Source organism: Chrysochloris asiatica, unplaced genomic scaffold (genome assembly GCF_000296735.1).
Source record: "Chrysochloris asiatica unplaced genomic scaffold, ChrAsi1.0 scaffold00068, whole genome shotgun sequence".
Classification (NCBI taxonomy): Eukaryota; Metazoa; Chordata; class Mammalia; order Afrosoricida; family Chrysochloridae; genus Chrysochloris; species Chrysochloris asiatica.
Genome location: NW_006408586.1, coordinates 6,971,257 through 6,978,511, shown reverse-complemented (window position 1 = coordinate 6,978,511; position 7,255 = coordinate 6,971,257). Strand labels below are relative to the sequence as shown.

The 7,255-nt window shown below is 36.9% G+C and overlaps 1 pseudogene; it reads left to right on the top strand.

Moving 5' to 3' along the window:
* The window catches only part of LOC102813554, a 42,180-nt pseudogene extending 40,256 nt beyond the window's left edge, over positions 1-1,924 (top strand).
* Positions 1,925-7,255: the final 5,331 nt, after the last annotated feature.

Below are 7,255 nucleotides of genomic sequence, written 5' to 3'. Positions count from 1 at the left end.
ATTTAATCCATTGAAGTTCATTGTAATTATCAAAAGTTATGAATTGATTGCATTCATTTTTCTGTGGTTTTGGTGCTGCTGCTGGCTACCTTGCTTGACATAATTTTCTGTGCTTAGTTCATTTTGCTTGCGTGTATTCTTGCCAATTTCTTTGTTTCTGTTGTTTTAATGTTTGCTAAATCTTCATGGTTTCTCTTTTTCATGATTTGATGTGAAGGTATATTAATTTTCTTGCAGGGTACTCCATAATTTATTAACTTATTCCCAAGTTTGAAATGGTCTGTTTTATCTTGAAATCCACTTGACTTTCTCACCATTTGGAAGTTCTGTAACTAAACTTTTCACTCTTTTTTCTTTGTAATTGTCTTCATTATAAATTGCTATCTCTTGCTCCCTATTTTCAATCCTGTAGGTACTGGTGTGTCGCTGTGGGTCAATGTGCCAGACTGCAAAGCCATTTGAACTGCAAAGTTGGCAGTTCAAGATCACAAGCTGCTCCTTGAAAACCCTATACAGGATTGCTATGGGTTGGAATTGACTCAATGGCACTTGACAACAACAACAGGTTTATTTTACTTTGGATAGTTCTGGATTGAATTCTATTTGATGTTGCCATGCATGTCAAATTCAGGTAGTTGTCTGCTGTTGCTGACTCTTAGTCCAAAGGACTCCCTAAAGTCTCCTCTCTGGGTGGTTAGAGTTGTATCAAAGAGAAGTTGCATCAAATATATATATTTAATTGATGTGGTTATGACCAAGTCCTTTCTTTATGTTTAACTTTAATTGTCCTAATTTCACCATGTATTTCAGGGACAATTTTCCTGGGTATTACTCATGATTAGTAATTTTTTTTCTTTCAGAGTTGTATATTTCTCCCCTTTGCTTCCTTGCCTGCATGGTTTCTGTTGAGATATCAGAACTTAATCTTATTGGTTTTCCTTTTTTGGTAACTTTTAATTTTTTTCTGAGCTGCTTTCATGATTCATTGCTTGTCTTTGATTTTGGAGAGATTGATTATGTTATGTCTTGGTGATTTTCTTTTAGGGGTCTATCCTGCTTGGAGTTCATTAAGTTTATTGAATACGTATCTCCTCATCTTCCATAATGTTGAGGAAATTTTCTTCCAACATCTCTTTGACACTTTTTTCTGCACTTTTCTCTACCTCTTCCTGTCCTTGGATTCTGATCACCCATATTTATTCCTCTTCATGTTGTTCCACATGAGTCTTAGGCTTTCTTCAGGTTTTTTCACTCTTCTTTTTTGTTTGCTCTTCAAGAATACTAGTATTGAGAGGTGGATTTTTAGGGTCACTAATTCAGATTTTCATTGACTCAAATCTACTCCTTTTCCCTTTTAATGTATTGCTTAATTCAGAAATCTCAGTATTAATCTTTTTTATTTCTAAGTTTTGTATTGTCTCCAAATCTACATATTATTTGTTTGTTTCTGTGGTGTTTTCCTGAATTCTTCCTCATTTTCCTCAACCTTTCTGTCCACTCTTTGGAGGTACTTTAATATCATTCTTGGAGTCCTGGTGCAGCACTGTGGGTTAATGCACTAGACTACAAGGTTGGTTTGAACTACAAGGTCAGCAGTTCAAGCTCATCAGCTGTTCCTCAAAAACTCTATACTGGGTCTCTATGAGTCACAACCAATTTGAAGGCACTTAACAACAACAACAAATATCATTCTTTGAATTTTTTTCAGGTAGTGCCAATGCTTTTTTTTTTTCCTTTCTTTCTTTTCTAGTCCTGCCTCTTAAAAACTCATTTGAGTCACTCTGTCTCTTTTCTTTGTGTAAACAGAAATTGTCTGCTGCTTCTGAGACATTGTGATGTTGTAATATTTGAATTAAGTTGTATTATGTTTGTGTATTCTTAGGTATTTACCAACTTCCTCCGGGTAGGTGTGATTTGGCGATAACCACATTACCATTCTTTGTTCATTGTGTTTGCAGCTCAGTTTGGGATGCGTTTTGCTGGTGTAGGTTGTGGTCCTTGATCTGGGTTATAGAAGCTTGTATTAGCTCTTGCCCAGTCAATGGGGTTGTACAGATTATGGTTGTGGCTGGGCTGTATGGACACATTGTTGTCTCATGTCAAGTGAGGCAAGAAGAGAACACACATACAAGATTGAAGGAATGAAACATGCAAACAACAGAAAAAAGGAAAAAAAGCATGCAACAGCAAGAAAAAGAATACAATAACTAAAGACAGAAAAGTTGGAAAGGAAAATTTAAACAAATAAAAGAGGGAAAATAAAAAGAAATAAAAATAACTAAACACAATTAAGGAATAGAATGAGTAAAAAAGAATGAAATCAGAGAGTGGCAAAGAAAATCAAAGAGGAAGCAAAAAGAGAGAGAGAAAGAAAGAGAAAGCAAGAAGGAAAGAACACAGTGGTTGGGAAAGAATGAAGCAAAAATGAAACTGAAAATAGAAAAATAAAAAACAATGGAGAGGAAGACTAGGAAGAAAGAATAAACAAAGAAAACTAATGAAAGAAAACAAAACAAAACAAAAACAATGCTGGGACTAGACTCAGATAGGAGAAAATCCTGGGATCTTCTGGACATCAATCACATTGTGGGTGGACAAGGGATGAGATGGTAACACTCTCAATCCTGTATGAAATTCCTGTAGGGCTAGATGTTGTCTGTTCTGGGCACCCAATCTAGTATTTGTTTGTGCAGATCCCAAAGCAGCTGAAGGATTAGGATATTTCCATCCCAGAGGACAGCTGAGGGTTAGGGGTCCTTCTATTTACAGGGCTTACCAGAACCTACTCTGCAGGTCTGGAGTAGGCCACACCTAATTCCAGGTACTGCGAATGGTGTTGGTAGTTCCCCCTTCTCTTTGATGCAACTCCTACCAACCAGAGAGCAGAAGCTTTGTTAGAAGTGTATGCAGGTTTGGGTCAACCTTACCTCTGGTCACCAGGATAATATATGGTACAAGAAAAAAATTGCACCTTTCTGTCTGGCAATAAGTGTTACACCTCTGTGATACCTGCTGCCCTCTTACCTTCAAAGTCACCCACAAAAGTTCAAATTGGCAGTGCTGCATCTGCCCATCAGGCACAAATCACTAGTACCCTTTCTTCTCCCTTGCCCACATGTGTTTGTTCAGCTTCTTCTCCTAGTGAGGGTTAGCCCAGGGTTGGTAAGGGTCTGCACTGCAGATTTTTAGCAGGGCCGCCCCAAGTAAGATTGATACAGAGAATATTCCCCTCTTGGGGCTCACAATTGCTGCACTCATCTCCATTAGGCCCTGACCACAGAAGAATGGGAGATTCACTGGTGCTGAACACATTTGGAAAACAACCTCACCTCTATTCACCAGGGGAGTGTGTGGAAAAGAATTGCACCTTTATCTTTGTGAGCTATCAGTATGTTTCTGCATGTCAATATGTTTTCTTGTCTCTGAAACTGCTCACAAAAGATTAAGATGGCTGCACCACATCTGGTCAGCTGGCGTAGGTCACTAGTTTGTCTCCTTGTTTTGTCATGTCTGCTCAGCTTTTTCTCATACGAATAAGCATTCAATCTACTTCTCTGTCCCTTTGTCTGAAGCTCAGATTTCCAGGACTATCATCTGCATCTGCTTCATTTGTCTTTCTGTATCTTTTTTGTAGAAGAGTTATATAACTTTTCTTCTTTGTCCAGTATTTTGCTGCCTCTCCTCCAAAGTCAGCTGTTTTCTTTCTGTGTTTAGCCTACAGAAGACACTGGTAGGATCTCCAGGCATGGAAAGGATATGCTGTAAAACCTGGATCTTTTTGCATTTCCTGATCATATATGACAGGTCTTTTTGGTTCCAGATTCCTGATGGTATTCATTCATAGGCTTTAGTAACCTCACCTTCTTCTTTCTCCAACCTTTTGTTCTAGAGGTGGTCATGGTTTCCAGGTTCCTCTTCATTCTCTTTGATTCTCAGATTTTCTGTCACCTGTATGTCAAATCCCTGCACCATAGTCTTTCTGTCATAAATACTTGCAGTGGATTTGATTTTCTTGGTTAGACCTTGATTGGTACATTGTGTGTAACTAGAGTCAGTCTTATTTAAGTATCATAATACTGGATTCCAAAGGAAGCCTTGGGATGAGGAAAGCATTCTGAATCCACAGACACACACACAAGTTTTGAAACTCTCCACTACAGAGTTAACCACAAGTTCCCCAAGAATTTGCCACCTTTTCTTCTCTAGTGTCAACTTGACTTGCCATGTCTATTCTCCATCACTGTCCTATGTGAACTCTAGTAATACTTTACTGAGACCATATCTTTGATATTAGCGCTTGCTGAATGCCCTATGTTCTCAACTGTTCCTGTTGAAATCTACTGGAACCTTACTACCCTGAATAAACACTACCCTTATTAGGAAGTTTTCTCTTAATCTCTGTTCCTTCCAGTTTTGTCTGCTTTGATTTCCCATAAGTATCTATCTGAATCTCCTCCTATTCATGCTTAATGTTCTGGGTAAGTAACAGACGTATGTCTTAACAGAGTTCTAGGGGAGGGTATATCCAAAGAAGCAAACCAAGCTAAAAGTAACTAGGCAGCCAAATACAACAAGTCAGAGACAGAAAGATAATATGCCAAACCATGAAGCCAAAATAGGATTTAAAAAATGTACATTTGGAGCCAGGAATGAGAAGAGTTCAGAGCAAATAGCAAGCAAGTGAGTTCTGGGTAATTGGTGTCTATGGCTGACTTTATGTGCTCATTATAAAATGGTTTGAGGAAGGCTGACTGATTTTAAAGTGCCAAGAATTAGGCAGACATCTGTCTTACCACTCTGTGTCTTCCATTACAGTTATTTATGACCAAGTTATATCCTGACTAGACTAAAAGTTCAGGATCCAAGTATAATTTATTTTTATGTCTAACCATCTATATACAAAAATAGTTTCTGTTATATACTATTCCATGAATGTGAAAACTGCAGTCATAGAAAAAAAAAAACCTAAAGGGGTTGTTTTTTTGTTTTTTGTTTTTTAGAATAAACACCTTTAATACATGTGCTGAATGTGAGGAGAAGGCTTTATTTGCTTTTCCAAGTCTTGATTTTCCTCAGATAGAACTCCAGCTGCTTGCCTTCTAGAACATAGACATCTGCTTGGCCACAATAGCCTGGTCTTCAAGCAATACATGCAAGAAACTTGCCCTGATGGAACTGCTACTCCAGAAGACTGCTGATTTTTGCATTCTTTTTCCCATCATCGTATTTTTTTCTGAATATGCTTAGGTCACTTTTTGTTTACTATCTCTTCCTCTTCAGGAGTCAGTTTGACTCCCTTCTTGAGGCCCAGAGGCAGTGCATAGTGAGACTTGTACCACTACTGGTTGGTGTGCTTTCAACAAACACGAAGTTATTCATTAGGGTCTTGGTGTGGACCAGCTCATTATTGGATGCATTATAGAAAACAACAATGACCTTGGTTTTCTGAGTACAATGCTCCAAGCCCCAGGAGAAGTTCCCTACATCCGAGACTCACTAGTTAGTAATCTGATTCTTAGATTGTCAAATTACATCTTCTTTTTATTATTTAATTGTATATGGAGTTTCTGGGTAATACAATAAGTAACTCATTCTACTGCTAACAGTAAGATTGAATGTTTGAGTTCATATAGAAATGTCTCAAAAGAAAGGCCTGGTATCTAGTTCTGAAAAATCAACCATTGAAAACTGTATGGAATGTAGTTCTATTATGATACACAGGGGTTTCCATGAGTTACAGTCACTACCTGGCAACTGGTAAGTTCAGTTACAAAGCTCACAGGTATTTATATTTTAATTTTTTTAATTAGACACAGTCCTTTTGGAGTCTAATATAAGTCAAGTGTAATACAGCTAGTACTAGTACTAAACAACTAGTCCTGGTGTGACGCTATGGATTAATACGATGAACTGCAAGGTCGGGTTGAACCTCAAGGTATGTGGTTCAAGCTCACCAGTAGCTTCTCTGAAACCCTATACCAGGTCACTATGAGTCATTACTGACTCAAAGAAACTTAACAACAATAGTTCTAAACAACTACTCTTTTTTGCTCATTACAAAGTGTTTGCATTTGTTTTGAAGGAAGTTTAGCAAATACTTGTTGTTAACTGCCATGGAGTTGACTCTGACCCAAAGCGACCCTGTTTAGGGTTTCTGAGGAGCAGCTGGTGAGCTTGAAATGCCCACCTTTTGGATCAAACGGACTTTGCGGTCCAGCACATTAACCCACAGCTCTATATCAGGACACCTTAGCAAATATAAAGGTTATTAAATTACTTATTATACATATTTAAATATTTATTACATTAGCTAACTTTTCATATAAACTTTGAGGTTTTAAATTTGTAAAGTGGACATACAATACCCAACAAATTTATAAGATAATGACGGTTCTTTTGTTTGCCAGTAAGATAGCACATGTTCACAAAATTATCTTTCACTTTGGATAATATAAAATACTAAGTATAGATTGAATTTTACCCAGTAGGTAATTGTTACTATGAGGGTTCTTGGGTTGCTTCTTAGTCATTTTTAAATACCCATGAAATGTAAAATTTTCTCTATTTTTAAGATTTTTAAGTGCTTTCTTAAATGGTTTGGACAGCAAATTACTTATTAGAGCACAATAGTTTCCTGGGAAAAAATGTATGTCAAATTGATTTGAAAGTGATACTTCTCAAAGAAGTGCAGGCCACTGATATGGCCAAATATTTTCTTGTTCATTCTTTATTTTAAATTAGCTCCTGATAGAAAGCTTTTATGTAATTCCATCTTGTCATTTGCTTGAGGGACACTAAAAGTTAAAAATTAACAGTCTTAAACAATCAATATCTTTATATCTAGCCATCATTTTATGTTCTAAGTAATAAGGGTTTCCACAATAAAAAAATTAAAAAAAAACAACCATAAACCATGTTCAAAAGCTTTATTCTAACAATCTCCTCGTTTGAAAATTACAATTGAATCTTTTTCTCAATAACTTGAGCCCTTTCCACTAAACTGCTGCACTCAATAGCATGGAAAAGAAATGCTAAATACAAGAGATCCTTTGATGTTCATTCCCTGAAAAGCTACATTGTAACTTATTACTACTAAATTTGCTAAGGAATGGAATGGATAGCAAGGTGATGATCTAGAGAGACGAGCGAACCAAAAATAGGTAACTTCCTATATTGAATACCAGGGCATGAATTTACGCGGCATTTTATATCAGGGCAAACTATACGTTATTTTACTTCTATTAGCCTTATATGT